Below are 17,400 nucleotides of genomic sequence, written 5' to 3'. Positions count from 1 at the left end.
CGATGACAACGCAGTGAACGATCATTCGTGCTTGCACGAATAAATATTTCGTTGATACCAAATGGTTTTATTCATAGCAACTACCACCTTCAAACTCAAATCATACGTGGAGTGTAACGCGCACATTAAAACTGTAATCGCTCGTGAGGTGTGTGTCGAAATGTCCGACTGGTGTCGGTGAAGGAACTTTTGGACGCAAATCTTTAGACAACAAAATAGAGCAAATCAAGTTGTGATGAGTAGACCAGAGTCTGAAAAGGCATATGGATAGTTTCGGAGACAGGGCGAATGTTTTGTTCATGGAATACATTGATGGAAAATGTGAGTTTGTTCAATTTGGTACTGAAAATATAAAAACAGAACCTTTCATAAGGGTATTTTGACGCCAAAGAAGGACGGCACAAAAAGATCTGCGTATCCAACATGTATGGCACTATGTGAAATTGTCAATACAGCAAGTCATTATGGAGGCAAATGGCGTTTCTTGCAAGGGAGATGGAGTCCTAAAGTATGGAGAGGTGCATGCTGCTTTTGAGACCACATCTTGAATAATTAATTGAGTTATGCTAAGAAGTCTCACAACACCAGGTTAAAGTCCAACAGGTTTGCTTCGAATCTCTAGCTTTCCCAGCTCAGCTCCGAAAGCTAGTGATTGGAAACAAACCTGTTGGACTTTAGCCTGGTGTTGTAAAATTTTCACTGGCCCACCCCAATCCATCGCCGGCATCTCCACATCTTGAGTTATGTTGTCAGACAAGAAGAGAAAAGTACTTGCATTGCAATGATAATTACCACAGCAGCATAATTTGCAGGACTGTTTCCTGTGTTGTGTTGGCCAGTGTTCGGTGCCCCTACTGCCACGGAAAGTGTCCGGTTGACGGCAGCGAGGCATATTATACACAATTATCGATTCAAAATAATCGATTTAATCGAATAATTGCATTCACATCAGTTCGAATGAAACGATAGCAAGACATACGTTTGGACCGATAGGTGGAGCTGCGATGGTACAATAGTTAGTGCTCGGCATCGTGGCCGCGGTAACCACCATTCGAATCCGAGTCACAGCAATAATCATGGTAATTGTTGAGCTCCCGGCAGTTGCAAAGGCAACGCTTCATTGTTGCACGAATACATATTTTGTGATGGCAAAACGGATTCATTCCTTCCGAGTCTAATGCAAGCGAGTCTGTAATTGCATACCATGGATTTCAAAGCTGTCTGTTATCACATATTGCTTTCGGTCCCATTATCACGACCCCTTCTGTAATTCTCTCCTCCAATGCTCGTTTATGTCCCAATTGTCGAATCCCGTAATTGTGGATTGTTACCATTGCTGAATCTGGGGAGCATTTGCACCGATAAATATTTGTGCCTTGAAATGTGCCTGGACATGCGAACTAAGGACAGCAAAGCCTGAGAGCATCTGAATTTAAAGTCAAGAGAAGCCAAAGCGGAGCTTTGTTACAGTACGGGATGCATAGACCGAGAGTGTGGTGGTGGCAGGTTCCTTCCAAATATCCAGAAGTGATCCAAAAGTAAAATTGATAGTACCCGGAAAGAAGAAAAATTTGCAGATTTACAGGGAGAAGACAGAAAAAATATTGAAAAATGTGTTGATCATTCGGAGAGCTGGTGCAGAAACAATTGGTCGAATTACCTCTTTCTGCCCTGATAAAATTCTGTAACAGCAGCAGCACATTCAAGAGATTTGTCTAAATATAAATTGAGCGGTACCTTCAGTACAAAAGCCCAGAAATTGATATTGTACATCGTTTTCTCCTACAGGTCCACTAGCAGTAAACGAGTTGTGCACCTGTAGACCCAACCCCCTTCATTCTAATATTGTCCCTGGTTTCTTACCATGAAGAAATCACATAGCGGGCGGGATCGTAGCACAGTGTTCAATACTGCTGCCTCACAGCATCAGTGACCGGGGATTGATTCTGACGGTCGGTGACAGCCTTCGTGGAGTCTGTACGTTCTCCCCATGTTTGCGTGGGTTTCCTGAGGTGCTCTAGTTTCTCCCACAATCCAAAGATGTACAGGTTTGTTGGATTTGCCATGCTAAATTGACCTTTAATTTCCAAATTAACGTGATAGGGTGGTGGGTGGGCCTGCGTGGGCAGAGCTTTCATAGGGCCGGTGCAGACACAATCGGCCAATTGTCCTCCTTCCGCACTGTAGGCATTCTGTGATACCATTTCTCATCTAGACCGTCTAATGTTCTTTGTTTAACCTTTAAATAAATGTTGGCCTAACCAGCGACGCCCACATCCAATAAATTAATTAAGACATATATCCGTGTCCCTGGCGCTGTGCGACAGAAGTGGTAACCACAGTGATACCGATCTGGGGAAAAAACATTTCAGACATTTCAAAGTGGGCATTACAAAAAGTGCTTTTAAAGTTATCTGACCAAATCAAGTTGCACTTTGAGGTGCGTCCATACAAATGTGAAAAGTGTATAATTTGCTGCATGCAAACTATATCTGAGCCTGATAGCCTGAAAGGGGCATACAATTTCCCTCCTCTCAATGTATTATGGCTGAAAGGTTAATTTAGACGAAACCTTTCCACATTCGGCCCCTGCGGGAGCTGCCTTAAAGTTTAGTGCACCCTTCAGCACATAGTCGTGGTCTTTCATATATGCCAGTCTGCAAAAGGCGGTCGGGGCAGCTCATTGCACTGGAAGGCCAACAAGGTTTGGGTCGACTAAAGAGCATCTTTCACAGAGTTGCTGATTTTCCAGTCACAGTGGATGTTCGTCTCTGTGTGCGCCCCTGACAACAGCCCTGAGAGCATAGAGTTCTGCGTCACTGTGCTGTTCTGGATGAATCTCGATTTTAAAAATGCGCAATCACTCGATAGTCCTTCGAGCACGCGTAACTCCTCATATCTTCACTTCCTGAGTCTGGCTTTCCACCGATCAATGACCTTTCAGTTCTAGCACCTGTGTCTTGTTCACAGAAACAGTTCGATGATAATAGTTTCTAGCGATCTGTTTTATCGAATATTCCAGTCCCTATTTTTGGTAAAGATCCAAATGAAATTACAGCACGAAGACGGAAAATTATAGATGAATATCAATGGATTAATTCTAATAATTAATAATAAAGTTCCATTTGTATAGTGCAGCTAACGTAGCTATTGTGGAGTCCCGGGATCGGATGACATCAGGTTCTAAAAATGCAACAATTCATGAAAAATATTGTAATGCTGGACAACGGATTGTGCGTGTGTCAGAGTGCGATTTGAGAATAGATATAGTAGTGTGAATCAAAAATGAAAAACGCTTATTGTCACGAGTAGGCTTCAATGAAGTTACTGTGAAAAGCCCCTAGTCGCCACATTCCGGCGCCTGTCCGAATTGAACCGTACTGCTGGCCTGCTTTGTCTGCTTTAAAAGACAGCGGTTTAGCTGAGTGAGCTAAAACAGCCCCTAAAATCATCGTTCCCTGATCGGGAATCGAACCCGGGCCGCGGCGGTGAGAGCGCCGAATCCTAACCACTAGACCACCAGGGAAATCTGTGTGTGACTTATTAGTGTGGCTTTTTGCATCCGTGTTATCTGTAAACGTATCAAGCGTCTCTGAAATTAAAAGAGAAATAAATAAGCAGAAAAAAAAACTCCTCAGGAAAGTGAGACTCAGTGATCCATACAAAAACACACAGAGTCAGCAACACAAGAAACAAAATAATCCACCGTGAACCAAGTTCATTGAATTATAATTACAGCAATCGGCACATATGTTTGCAGCTTTCCCTGGTGGTCTAGTGGTTAGGATTCGGCGCTCTCACCGCCGCGGCCCGGGTTCGATTCCCGGTCAGGGAATGATGATTTTAGCAATTGTTTGCTCCTTTGAAGAAAGTGTTTGCCAAGTGAGCAAGCTAATTTCTACTGTCAGGTCAAGCTGTTGAACTCGACAAGACATTAACATTTATCATTTTGGCTTCTGGTCAGAGGAAGGCTGAAGGAAGAAGGTAGAATGTTTACATTTTCTGCAATCACTCAGCTTGCACATATTTAACTGGGATACTTTTACCCTCGATCGCGAAGACGGATGCTAAACGTCGGTTAAGTTCATACAGTCATTGAGTTTTGCAGCATAGGAAGAGGCCGCAGCAATAATATTGTTAACTGTTCAGCTACAAAGGGAACGCTTCTTTGAATATTTTGCGATGGCAAAACTTATTAATTACTTCCAAATCTAATACAATCGAGTCTGTGTTCGATGCTGTAAAATACCAACCTCTCTCTTATCCCATCTTTCTTTCAGTACCATAATCACAACCCCTTCGTAATTCTCCCCTCCAATACACCTTGTTGGCTCTCTTACTATTGCTGAACCTGGGGGAACATTTGTACCGATATACAACTTTGCCTTGAAGCCTGTCTGGATATACGAACCAAAGATAGCAAAGTCTGAGAGCGTCTGTAGGAGATAAAGTGAGTTAACATTTCAGGTGTTAAGGATTTATTTCTGCTTTATACTTGTAAACTTACCCTGTCCGAGAACATTTGTGCAGAGAGATGGCCAAGGGTTACAGTTTCAATTTGCGGTGCTCAGATCAAACCCAGGTTTTACAGAACCTATGTAATATTCATTTAATCCCGATAACATTCTAAATTCCCAGCTGCAATACCTTCAACCCTGGCATTATAAGAGCCAAAGCCAAATAAGCTGGATCAAACAAATCTACACGTCCAAGTCTCGCCATCAGATTTAAATTACAGCGAGTTCCGGGCTGACACTATGGAGATCTTTTTCAATATTTCTGAAGCTGTCAGATGACTTTCCGGACTACTCTGTTTACAGCACTGTTAATTATGCAAACTCTCCCCGAGTCTGTTTCAAATCATTGCTACAAATGAAAGGGATGTGAAACAGAGACATTTGGACTTTCAGCAGCACTGGCAGCACTTGATGCTCTGTGAAATGTCTTCAAACTGAAAATGTAAGTCTATTTCGTTATCCTCGAAGGTTGCCGGATCTGCTGTATGTTCCCAAATCCCCAGCGTTTATGCAGAACTGGCGAACATCCGACGAAGCTTTTAAACAAACGTCTGCCTAATAGGTTTCCCAGAAGGTGCAGTAACCACTCAATGCAGATAAAAATAACATTTTGCTCCCTCCATTCAATGCAAAGTCTCCAAGTCTGGGGACCTTGAAGAGAAAAGACACCTGATTTAAAATACCACCTTCAAACTCGGCTCATCCGTGGAGATTAACGCGCAGTTATAGTCGCTGGTAGGGCGTGTATCTGACAGACCGAGGAGACCCGCCTCTCGGGCCCACGCAGCGGCTCCAGTCCCAGGCCAAGGGGCGCAGGCCGCACCAAGGTGCCAGCCAGCCCATCCTATGGAGACTTCTCTTTCCCGCCCACCCCCCAGATCTCAGCGATCCCAGTGCTGAACACGTCTCTCGTAGACCCGAATCCACCCGCCATCATCGTCGTACCTGCTCGAAGCGCAGCTGGTTACTTCGGTAGCTACACCGTTAGCGCACTGCGCCTTCCAGAATTGTCCCTAATTCAAATAACAATGCTGTTGGTTTTCCGTTGTAAATTGAATCTATTTCATATTTTCTTCAATTAACCTTTGTCCATATATCCATAGAAACCACCTAGATGTCTCTTTTAGTATTGTCGCGCGTTCTTCAACTATCACCCATCCTGTTCTTGGCTTTCTATTGACCACTCCACAGTAACCAGTCCACAAACTCATCCAAAGGCTCTTCTCTTGCCATATTCACTTCCTCAACGTCCATCTGCACATCACATACATGATCCTTCCCACAATTTTCATATAACCCTAATCCTTAACTACTGTAATCCTCCTAGTGAAGTAATAGACTATCTACTTGAGCCTTTCTAGCCTATGAAACTGTTTTCAATCTTCCCATGATCAAAATCTGCAATATCGGATGTTCTATATGGATTTTTTATATCCAGCAGCAGCTGATTGCTTGATTGAGTAATATGATGGATGGCACAATTTTAACCTATCTCTTTTCCAACTTGTTGTCAATTGTTACGAAGTATTTCATTCTCCTTGACGTTTCTATATTTGAATCGAATGTTTTTTTTAATTCGCTATCTCATGATCAATTTGAGATTCTCTTAAGGTTAATATCTCTGATGTCTTAATTTTCCTAAAAAGCATTTCATTACTATTTTTCAATTTAATTTAAAGCTCCTTCTTGCGACGTAAGTTTATTATCAAAGCTTGTTTGTAATCTAGCTGGAAATTGTCTGTCTTCCAAAACGCAAACAACCTTGCCGTCGTGTTTTCCTCATTAAATACCTATCCCATGAATTGCAATCCTAACGCTGGAGCTTGTATGAGTGCCCGCGTCAGGGCTGTATTTCTTGTTCCTCACCCCTATGTGGTCTTGTGAAGCGCTCAAACATTTGGTTGGGTTTTAATCTGGCGCTGTGCGTTTATTATCCATTATTTATGGTCATACGGACCATTGGTTTATTATGATTAAACAGAGGGGCTGTCGGATGCAGTATTCTACCGACAGCGGATGGTTCTACCTCATCACCATACACGATTGTGTCGCAACATACTGCAGCCACTGACACCCTTTCGTCTGCAGCATTTCATTCATTTCTCCAATTGTTTGTAGATAAAGGCGGATGACAACGATTACCCCCCTATGTTTCTTATTGTTTATTTGACCCACCCATCAGTGTTTTCCTCCCCAGCCATAAAATGTGTGTTTCAACCATCTTTCTGCATTTTTGAGTGAAGCTAGACTGATGTCCCGGTATGAACCGCGAGATGGAGCTCTCGGCTCCCCAGTCGAAGTCCACATTACTTCCTGTCGTTTTTTTTAATGATACAGTGAATCTGTGTAGTTTAAATTAATTCTTACAATAGAAGAACAAAACAAACCGAAAACACAAACAAATAAAAATACCATAATTTATTCGGGGCTTCAACCAGGCGCTCGGGTGAGCGTTAATACGCCTGCCCGACTTTGACTGCGGCTTCTCCATTGCCTGTCCCGCCTGCGCGGCTTGGACTAAACTAGCCGGCTTCCACTTCTCACTATCCTTTAATTGCCAAAACCAATAATAAAACAGACCCATGAGCGTGCACAGAAGACAAAAACAACATACATTCTCACAGCTGTAAAATTTAACAGGTAATTATCAACATTCTCTTGCAGCAAGAGGACCTTAAAGACAGAATACTGGAAAATCACAGCCCCTTACTACACATTTAGGCACATGCATTAATTAATTTTACACTTTAATATTTCCTTGGGTCACATATTAGACAAGCAAGGAATAAAAGTTAAATAACATACAAGACCAGACTACAGGGGTTAACTAGTCATGAGTTCTCTGACACAAACAGATACAAACGGAATCATTCACACACAAAATCGTTTGTGTTAATTTTCTCTCTTTGCCTGCTGCCTTCTCAGACATAACCTGAGCTATAATGTGGTTATGGATCTAATTTCTTCCCCTTTCCTAATTATCTTAACCTTACTTGTGACTATGTGGGATTTGGATTGATTTGCAATGAGAAACTACATACTTCACAAATTGATACAGATAGGTTAGGAGAGTGAAATGTGGCAGATGGAATTTAACGTGGATAAGTGCGAGGTCATCCATTTTGGTCGGGAAAAAAGGAAAGGCAACGTACAATCTAAACGGGGAGAGACTTCGGGGTTCTCCGGTGCAGAAGTGTCCTCATGCATCAGTCGCAGAAAACTAGCATGCAGGTACAGCAGGTAATAGAGAAGCGAATGGAATATTGGCGTCTACAGCTAAGAAAATGGAGCATAAAGATAATGAAGTATTGTTGGAACTATACACGGCATTGGTGAGACCACACCTGGAGTATTGTGCACAGTCTTAATTCTCTTATTTATGAAACGATGTAATGGCATTGGAGGCAGTTGAGAGGATGCTCACTAGATTGATTCCAGCGATGACGGGTTGCCTTATTCAGATTGAGCTGTTTAGGCCTATACTCTCGAGAATTTAGAATAATAAGGTGAGATCAAATTTAGGTACATAAGATAATCAAATGGAATAAAAGGATAAAAGTAGACGTGGAGCGGATGCTTCCTCTTGTGGGGCATTCTGGAATGGGAGGCGATAGTTTCATTATAAGTCGGAGCAAATTTTAAATAGAGATGAGGAGAAACTACTTCTCCCAAAGGGTCGTGTATCTGCGGAATTCTCTACCCCAAAGTAAAATGCGTGCTGGGAAAGTGTGTGAACTTAAGGGGGAGTTAGATAGATTTTTAATTAGTAATGAGTTGAAGGGTTCAGAAAACGGGCAAGACAGTGGCGTTGAGGCCATGATGAGATCAGCCGTGCTCATATTGAACGGTGGAGAAGGCTTGAGAGGCTACATTGCCCACTCCTGCTCCTAATTCTCATGCTCTATAAAAGAACGACTGTGCCTAATTCCAGCTTATAGCTCTGGGTCTGTGCCCCTGTAGATAAAAGCATCTTAAGCATAAATTTGGTGTTTTGATTAATAAGGAGATTTCTTGATTAACGAGGAGTTTAGGTGTTATGGGGAGAAGAAAGGGGAATGTAGACGGGGAGCATATCAGCCATTGCCGAATAGCAGTGCAGACCAGATGGCCGAATGTCCTAATTCTGTTCCTATAATTTATGTTTTATATTTTGTTCAGACATACAAGCAGAGGGTGCGTCACCTCTGTGTTACTTCGCCTCCAGTAACTCTCACTATTAAACATTGTTGTTTTCCCATTTCCTCTTGCGACTTCATTGTAACTTAAATTACTTTGTTGCATATAAGTAAATTTCCAATGCTTGATTTTATAGGTGTGAGCTATTCTTTGTTAGTTCAAAATCTCATAAGCATTCTCAAACAATTAAATTATCACCTGCAAAAATGCTTGTTCCTTTTCTGGGGCGGGGGGGGGGGGGGGGGGGGGAGGTTTGTGGCGAGATGCAACAAACATTACATAATTCTCACACTTAATCCAAATTCCTTGAGACTATGCTTAAATTTCCCACATTTAACTGGTCTTGTTCAATTCTAACAAATCCACAATTAAACCTTCGATAAACTAACATAGACCAGGACACAGTCATAGACACGGAATTTTCCAGACGATTTGAAAGAAACAGCTATCTACTGAAATGGTTACTTTTCTGACAGAACCAAAAGGGGCGGGGTGTGGGAGGAGGAACTTGGAACGCAAATGTGTCCCTTTACGTAATTCAAAAAACTTGTTTTGTGCTATTTGCTTCGAATTCATTTCTATTGTCCATCCTTTTCCCTTCGATTTCCAATATTTGCTACGTAACCAAAGATGCAAGAAATACTTAGTGAAACGAGTTGTTTACTGAATCTGAATATTTTTTGTAACTCAAATACAGGGAAGTTAAAATTTGATTGCTGCCAAAATCGTCTTATCTTTCTTTTAAAACTGACTGGCACAAAAGTTGCTAAACATGGACCACTTACTTTCAAATCTATCTCTTGAATCCTAGCCCATTTTGAATATCTTTTAAACAGAGGTTCACAATAATTGAAGTTTAGTTTCCTATCCAAACACATTTTAGCCTTTTTTTTAACTAAACATGACAATAACAAAGCATACCTCAGAACGGTTCAGGAAATTAATTTGCTACATTTTTTACTTTACCTGATCCTAATTCACGAGCACAAAGGAAGGGAGAACATAGGGCAGTTTTCCCTTCATAATCGCATGTGGAATGGTACCTTTCCTTATCATCTTGCCCTGAATGGCCTTGCTTTAGAGTTTGCAAAATGCTTTTTCACAGAAATTAATTTTTGAGATACAAGCCTATATTTAATTTGCAGATTGGTCAACCGAATTGTTTCATTTTATCAATCAGTTTCCAATGGTTTCAGGCGGGATTGGGGTTGGGGCTGGAGACTGCGAGGTGTACACCTACATATCAGAACGCCAACTCTTTGCTGATTGAGGGAGAGAATACAAATACATAAATGTTTATCTTTCACCACCTCGGGACAATTGAATGTATTCTGCAGCCAGAGAAATGCTTTCGATGTACAAATGGGAACAGAATTAGAAATACTGCAAATTCAGTAAATGTGAAAATACAATTTTAAGAGTTACATCTAAATAATAAATACTTCATCTCTCTACAAATATCTGTGTTTTTTAATTCAACAAAATCTAATTGACAGATGCTCTCACATCCGCTGACATTGTCCGGTATTTTTGTTTTTTGCTTCAGATTCCATCATCCGCAGTGATTTACTTTTATGTTCAGTTTTTATTGTTCAGTTCCAGCAGCAGTTTAAATTGTTCATCTCGGAATCGGTTGATCAGTTAAAATCTCCCCAATCAGTAAGAGGCAAGCAACATAATTCAGGTCTCCTGATTGGCTCTGATCAACGAAGTCCTGAAAAAAGATCATTTTTATCTCAAATTTCCAAAGGGACATTTTAGGACGACGCACAATCTAGCCAAATGTTACTTTGGAAATTTGTGTGGTCGCTTTCGGGGATCTTACCTCCGGGCACATTTGACATGAGGATTATCAGCAATGCACAAGCGAGGAATTCGTTCTGGCCGTCCTGACGGTAGGAATCGGGTTCCTTCTTTCAGTAAAAAAAACTATCCAAACGTTTGATTCATGGCATTCTCTTTCTCGTTCCATCGGCTAGTTTTGAATTAAATCTTCCAAGCCATATGTCCGACTCTCTCTCTGGATCGACGCCCAGTTATATGATCTGGAGAACCAGTTATATTGGGAGAAATAAAAATTGATTCCGAAACGTGCAGAAAATGTGAAGCACAAACATAAAGATAGTTAACTTAATTGATAGGCAGAACTGCTGAAAAAGTCTGCACACAGACAGAAACAGATATGGACACAGACTCATATACCCAAAGGCAGATACCTCATACATTCAAAGGCGTGCAATGGTACACAAACGAAACCCATAGAGGTTTCATCCTTCTTAAAAAATGCCTCCGGAAAGTCCTGCATACCCATTGTCAGGATCACGTATCAACGTGAGCGTCCTCTCCCAGGCAACAGTCATCAGTATAGAGGGAGTGGTCACGCGCCACCAGCTGCGATAGTGGGACTGGGACCGCATGCCTGACTCTCGAAACAAATGCTCCACGTCTAGCTCTGCAATAGCAACTGATCACTAAGACTGCATAGAAAACCCTAAAAGGACGTTCTGAAAGCCACCACAAACAAATGCAACATCGGCATTGACCCCTGGGAATTCATGACCCTGGAACGCACGGACAAGGACAAAAGCATCTGCTGACCTCGAAAGTCACAGGGTGGAGCAGGCGGATCGAAAAGTATAAAGCGGAAAGAGAGGGCAGAATGCAGACTCCCACCCACCTCATCAAACACCACCTGCCAAAGCTGTGGCAGAGTGTGCGTTTCCAGTATTGGAGTACTCAGCCACCAAAGAACCCATCTCCGCGGAGTGGAAGCAAGTCATGCTCAAGGTCTGCACAAGAAGGGGTTATACCTCTTGATGTTATAGAGGTCAAAATATATGGGGGAAAGCGACAATTGGTTACCGTCGGAAAATCAGCCATGATCATAAAGAATGGCTCCGCTGCGTCCACCGGGCTCCTGCCCGCATCAGGCACCCGTTCCAGCACATGGTACATGATAAAACCACCTGGATCCAATTATATCAGGTTACAAATGCGGTTAACGTTGTGAGGCTTGTAAACACATATTGATTATGTATTTGCTCTGGTGCTAAAGTAATGTTTGTTTGACTTTATATCAATTCCCAACATGATTGAGTGCACAAGATCTGTATACACACACACATTTCGCAGTAATACACATAGTACTATCACAGATGGTCTGCATATTTATGTTTCCCTGGTACTCTAGCGGTTAGGATTCGGCGCTCTCACCGCCGCCGCTCGCGTTTGATTCCCGGTTAGGTAATGCTGTTCTTCCTACACGTGCCATTTCAAAGAATACTTCACGAATGCGTTTTTATTATTATTAACAAATCGGATTTTGCCACGCAATGAACAAAATATTTCCCACGTTAGATGGGCAGCAAGCACATCTATGATGCAAGCAAACCGTGTCGGAGAATCTCAGCACGTTTGGCCGAATAGTGAAGACAGAAAATCAAGTCCACTTTTCGAGAACACCATGACATGTCTTCCGAAAAGTAGCAATAGGTTTGCAGGTGTCACTTTCATGGACTTATTCACATCTTCCAGCTCTGACAACCGAAATTGCTCAGCTATTGGAAGGAACTTGAGCCGCTGGACAGGGTTGTTCAGCAAGAACATATTTGTGCACTATGCTCATTTTATAACCGAAGGCAGAAAATCATCAATATCTTGCAATGACACAGGACTCTCTGACAGTTAAACAGCTTCCCGGATGGTAGCATAGGTTCATAGTCATAAAGGTTTACAGCATGGAACCAGGCCCTTTCGGACCAACGTCTCCATGCCGGCTAGTTTCTACCTTTGTTAGTCCCAATTGCCCGCATTTAGCACATATCCCTTATCACCCAACTTACCTATATAACTGTCTAAATGCTTTTTTAAAAAATGGTTTTATTCTCCATTTTCATATTTTCCTTCAAAATTTACACCCCGCCAACAAGCAGTAAATGGTAACAAATACAAAGTCAATACCCTTAACATCAACAACGATCCCATCCTCCCACCACCCCAACCAACGGCCCGCCTGTCAATATATGCATCAAATAAAACAAACCCTCCCACGATGGAAAAAAGAGCAAAGGCGAAAAAGAGAAAGGAGTCCCGAAGTGCCCATGGTGTCTAAATGCTTCTTAAAAGACAAAATTGTACCCGCCTCTGCTACCGCCTCTGGCAGCTCGTTCAGACACTCACTACCCTCTGTAAGAAAAGGATTGCAGCTCTGGGCCCTTTGGTATTTCTCCCTTCTCACCTTTAACCTATGCCCTCTAATTTTAGACTTCTCTAACTTTGGGGGAAAACGTTTACCATCTCCATCTATGCCCCTCATTGTTTTATAGACACCTAAACGATCACCCCGAAACCTCCTATGCTCAGAGAGGGAAAGACCCACTCTATAGAGCCTCTCCTTATAATTCAAACCATCAAGTCCCGGTAGCATCCTTGTACATGTTTTCTGCACTCTTTCTAGTTTCATAATATCCTTTCTATACTAAGGTGCCAAGAACTGTACATAATATCCCAAGTCTGGCCTTACTAATGTATTGTCCAACTTCAACAAGACGACCCAACTTCTGTATCCAATATTCTGACCAATGAAACCAAGCATGTTGATGCCTTCTTCGCCATCCTATCCACCCGTGACTTCACTTTCAAAGAGCTATGAACCAGGCCTCGTTATTCTACAACTCTCCCCAACACCCTACGATTAACTGAGTAGGTTCTGCCCCAATGCGATCCACCAATGCATCACCTCATATTTATCTAAGTTACCTCCATCTGCCATTCATCAGCCCCCTAGCCCAATTGAACAAGGTCCCGTTGCAATCCTAGATAACCTTCTTCACTGCCCACTGAGCCACCAATCTTGGTGTCTTCTGCAAACTTACTAACCATGCCTCCTAAATTCTCATCCAAATCATTAACATGAATAACAAATAACAGTGGGCTCAGTACTGATACTTGAGGCACACCGCTCGTCACAATCCTCCATTATGAAACTTAACCCTCTACAACCACACTTTATCTTCTGTCGTCAAGCTAACTTTGTATCCAATTGCGTTTAACCTTATGCAACAACCTACCATGTGATCCTATGTCAAAGGCCTTGCTAAAGTCTTTTGGGACAACGTGCACTGCACTTCCCTCATTTAACTTCTTGGTTACCCCTTCAAAAAAAATCAATTAAATTCGTGCGATATGATATTACACTCACAAAGCTATGCTGACTGTTCCTAATCAGCCCTCGCCTCTCTAAATGCCTGCTAATCCTGTCTCTCAGAACACCTTCCAACAATTTACCCAGCACAGACGTTAGGTTCGTCGGTCTGTATTTCTCAGATTTTCTGTGGTTATTCTTAAATAAAGGCACAACGTTTGCTATCCTGCAACGATCAGGCACCTCCCCTGTGGCTGTCGATGATTCAAATATCTCTGCTAAGGGACACGCAATTTCCTCCCTCGCCTCCTACAAAGTCCTGTGATACATTTAATCAGGTCCCGGGGAGTTGTCTACCTTGATGCGCTACAGGACTTTCAGCAGCTCCTTTTCTGCAATATATGTAAGTAATATGAATACATCTATTTTTATTTCTGGTCGCGGTATTCAATTTATTCTGTTTTTTTTCTAAACATTTATTTTTCATTTGAAGTATTTTTCATTTACATGATTTGTTTCGTTTGCCCTATGTTTTGTATTAAATATTAAAGATTGCATTTGAAGGAAATTCTCAAAAAAAACCGATGCACAGTGACTGCCGCTCCATTGATTGACGCATTTCTCTCTCGCTTTCTGTATCTCTCGGGAAGCTGAACCTTTTCCATAAATCCCGACATGTTCATGACGGATGCGGCGTTTAAAAGAATACGCGCCGAAAGTTAAGCACCGTTGTCCATGCAACAGTCCGCCGCCGTTCTACAGGGACAGTGCTGGTGTTCTTGAACTGGGGTCGGCGGGCACTGTACGCTGCTGTGAGTGCCGAGAAGATCCCCTTTCGAAGGTCTGGTTGATACCGTTAGTTTCCTGCGTTTCCCACCTGGGACTGGCGCCGTGAGTGCGGCAAAAGCGGCATACATGGAGTTACCATCTGCATTCGAAGATGTTCCATTGACAGATCCTTAAAAAACGTTTACCCCGTAATCCCGTGCCCTCGGATGGTTGTGTAAGTGAAAATATTCGCGAATAGACTTTTGAGTGAGTAAAGAAGCAATTTATTAATTTTCAGAGCTCTAGGAGAAAAGGCCTTTGACCCCCACGGTCTGTGCAGCACCTTTTTTCGTCTGAGGTCGCACTTGGGTTAATATACAGAAGGAAAGCAGAATTCGTTTGCATTCACATTTACCCAATCAATTCTGTTTGCGTCACAATTCATAATATGCATCTTCCATGCCATAAATGGTGACATGTTCGGCCTTATGTTGACAAATGTGAGGTTATCTATTTTGGTAGGAATAACAGCAAACGGGATTATTATTTAAACAATAAAATATTAAAGCATGCCGCTGTTCAGAGAGACTTGGGTGTGCAAGTGCATGAGTCACAGAAGGTTGGTTTACAAGTGCAACAGGTGATTACGAAGGCAAATGGAATTTTGTCCTTCATTGCTAGAGGGATGGAGTTTAAGACTAGGGAGGTTATGTTGCAATTGTATAAGGTGTTAGTGCGGCCACACCTGGAGTATTGTGTTCAGTTTTGGTCTCCGTACTTGAGAAAGGACGTACTGGCGCTGGAGGGTGTGCAGAGGAGATTCACTAGGTTAATCCCAGATCTGAAGGGGTTGGATTATGAGGAGAGGTTGAGTAGACTGGGACTGTACTCGTTGGAATTTAGAAGGATGAGGGGGGATCTTATAGAAACTTTTAAAATTATGAAGGGAATAGATAGGATAGATGCGGGCAGGTTGTTTCCACTTGCGTGTGACAGCAGAACTAGGGGACATAGCCTCAAAATAAGGGGAAGTAGATTTAGGACTGAGTTTAGGAGGAACTTCTTCACCCAAAGGGTTGTGAATCTATGGAATTCCTTGCCCAGTGAAGCAGTTGAGGCTCCTTCATTACACGTTTTTAAGGTAAAGATAGATAGTTTTTTGAAGAATAAAGGGATTAAGGGTTATGGTGTTCGGGCCGGAAAGTGGAGCTGAGTCCACAAAAGATCAGCCATGATCTAATTGAATGGCGGAGCAGGCTCGAGGGGCCAGATGGCCTACTCCTGCTCCTAGTTCTTATGTTCTTATGTTCCTATGGCCTCTAATTGGCAGTTTGCCGTACCCGATCAATTCATTACATAGAGCACCGTTACATAATGTCATGGGGGTCAATAGTCCAGCCACGTTCCTTGCTTGTTCCTCAATTTGGAGCCATTTTGTCAGTTACAAATAGCTAAGAATACAGACATTGGGCAAAGGTTGCCAATGGCTCATTGTCTCTACGGATGCATCTGGTTGTGGATCACTTGTTTTGCACAAAGCTTTACTACTTAAGTAGAAGACACTGATAATAACATAGGGTCAAGAACATTGACAGAGATCATTTTATATCAGGCGGCATCCATTTTGTGTCTTCTGTAGTCCGTTCGGAATTGAACCTCTTCATTTGGTTGACCGCTGTAAGTCTTAATGGACCAGCAGGGTTATGGTGATATTGTAGCAATACAAGAAATGTTACTGGGTTGTAGTATATGGTCCCCATAAATACCACCCATCCCAACGCCACCCCCAACAACCGCTCTCACAAGTACCAGCAGCGAACACACCACCAGCCACCCAGCTCACCCATCCGCACCAATTCCCTCTGTTCATCAGTTTCAGCAGCGTGGGCACTCGTCGCCACGCCATTCAATCCTCTTGGGAACATGGGCATACACTCCCTTAGTTAACTTCAAAAAAGCTGGCTGTTATAACCTGCCCGGATGCTATTGCTGGGGACAATTAGTTGTTTCTTGAGGAATATGAACTCCCCAAAGGAGGGATACGGTCAATCGTTAGCAGTACAGCCGTATAAACATAGCTGACCAGTGTGGTACCGGTAAAGATGGAGCCAGCAGTGAACAACTGGAACTGGGTAAATAATTGTTGTATAAAGTTACTTTGTATTTGACGCTACGAATTCGTGCTAGATTCTTCGTGGCCCTCACAAAGTTCACTGGACAACTCCATTGACTTCAGGTCCTGACGGTGGCGACGAAGCTATGCCCAGGTCAATGTGATGTCACAGTAGCTGAGAGCAGTAACGCGATTGTTTTCAACAGGATTACAGAAACAAGACAAGGACATTAATTTCGGTGAGATTTTTCCTCCATTCAGTGGGATCATGGCTGATATTTCATCCACCTGGCTTTGGTCAATAGCCCTTAATTCCCTGACCTGATATATATTCTTCACTGCACTCAATTCCCGTTGCGCTCCGCGTTTTCTTCACACTGAGCATGGAGGCGTCAAGAAAAACGTGGCCGGGGCAGAAAAATGGGAAGGCGAGAAAGGAGATTGCAACGATTCTGACGCTTATTTTGACATTCTCTCCAGCCACGGGAGAGGAACCTGAGGACTGATTGGCAGGTAATGTGGTACCATTATTCAAAGCGTGGTAGGAATAAACTAAGAAATTACAGGCTGACTCTAACATAAGTGGTCTGGAAATAATGGAAATAAATTCTGAGTGTCAGAATTAGTTTCAATATAGAAGATGAATCAAGATAGTCAACATGTTTTATTCAAGGGAAGATCAT

The 17,400-nt window shown here is 42.5% G+C and overlaps 2 non-coding genes across 2 annotated transcripts; one reads left to right on the top strand and one right to left on the bottom strand.

The window, feature by feature from the left end:
* Positions 1-3,454: 3,454 nt before the first annotated feature.
* Positions 3,455-3,526, bottom strand: trnae-cuc. The gene has a single exon. It is a non-coding gene; the product is annotated as a tRNA-Glu (tRNA).
* A 237-nt stretch (positions 3,527-3,763) lies between these two features.
* Positions 3,764-3,835, top strand: trnae-cuc. The gene has a single exon. It is a non-coding gene; the product is annotated as a tRNA-Glu (tRNA).
* The last annotated feature ends 13,565 nt before the right edge of the window (positions 3,836-17,400 follow it).

This window comes from Scyliorhinus canicula, chromosome 13, assembly GCF_902713615.1.
Source record: "Scyliorhinus canicula chromosome 13, sScyCan1.1, whole genome shotgun sequence".
Lineage (NCBI taxonomy): Eukaryota > Metazoa > Chordata > Chondrichthyes > Carcharhiniformes > Scyliorhinidae > Scyliorhinus > Scyliorhinus canicula.
The sequence above is the reverse complement of the archived record's forward strand: the minus strand, read 5'-3'. Positions and strand labels throughout refer to the sequence as shown.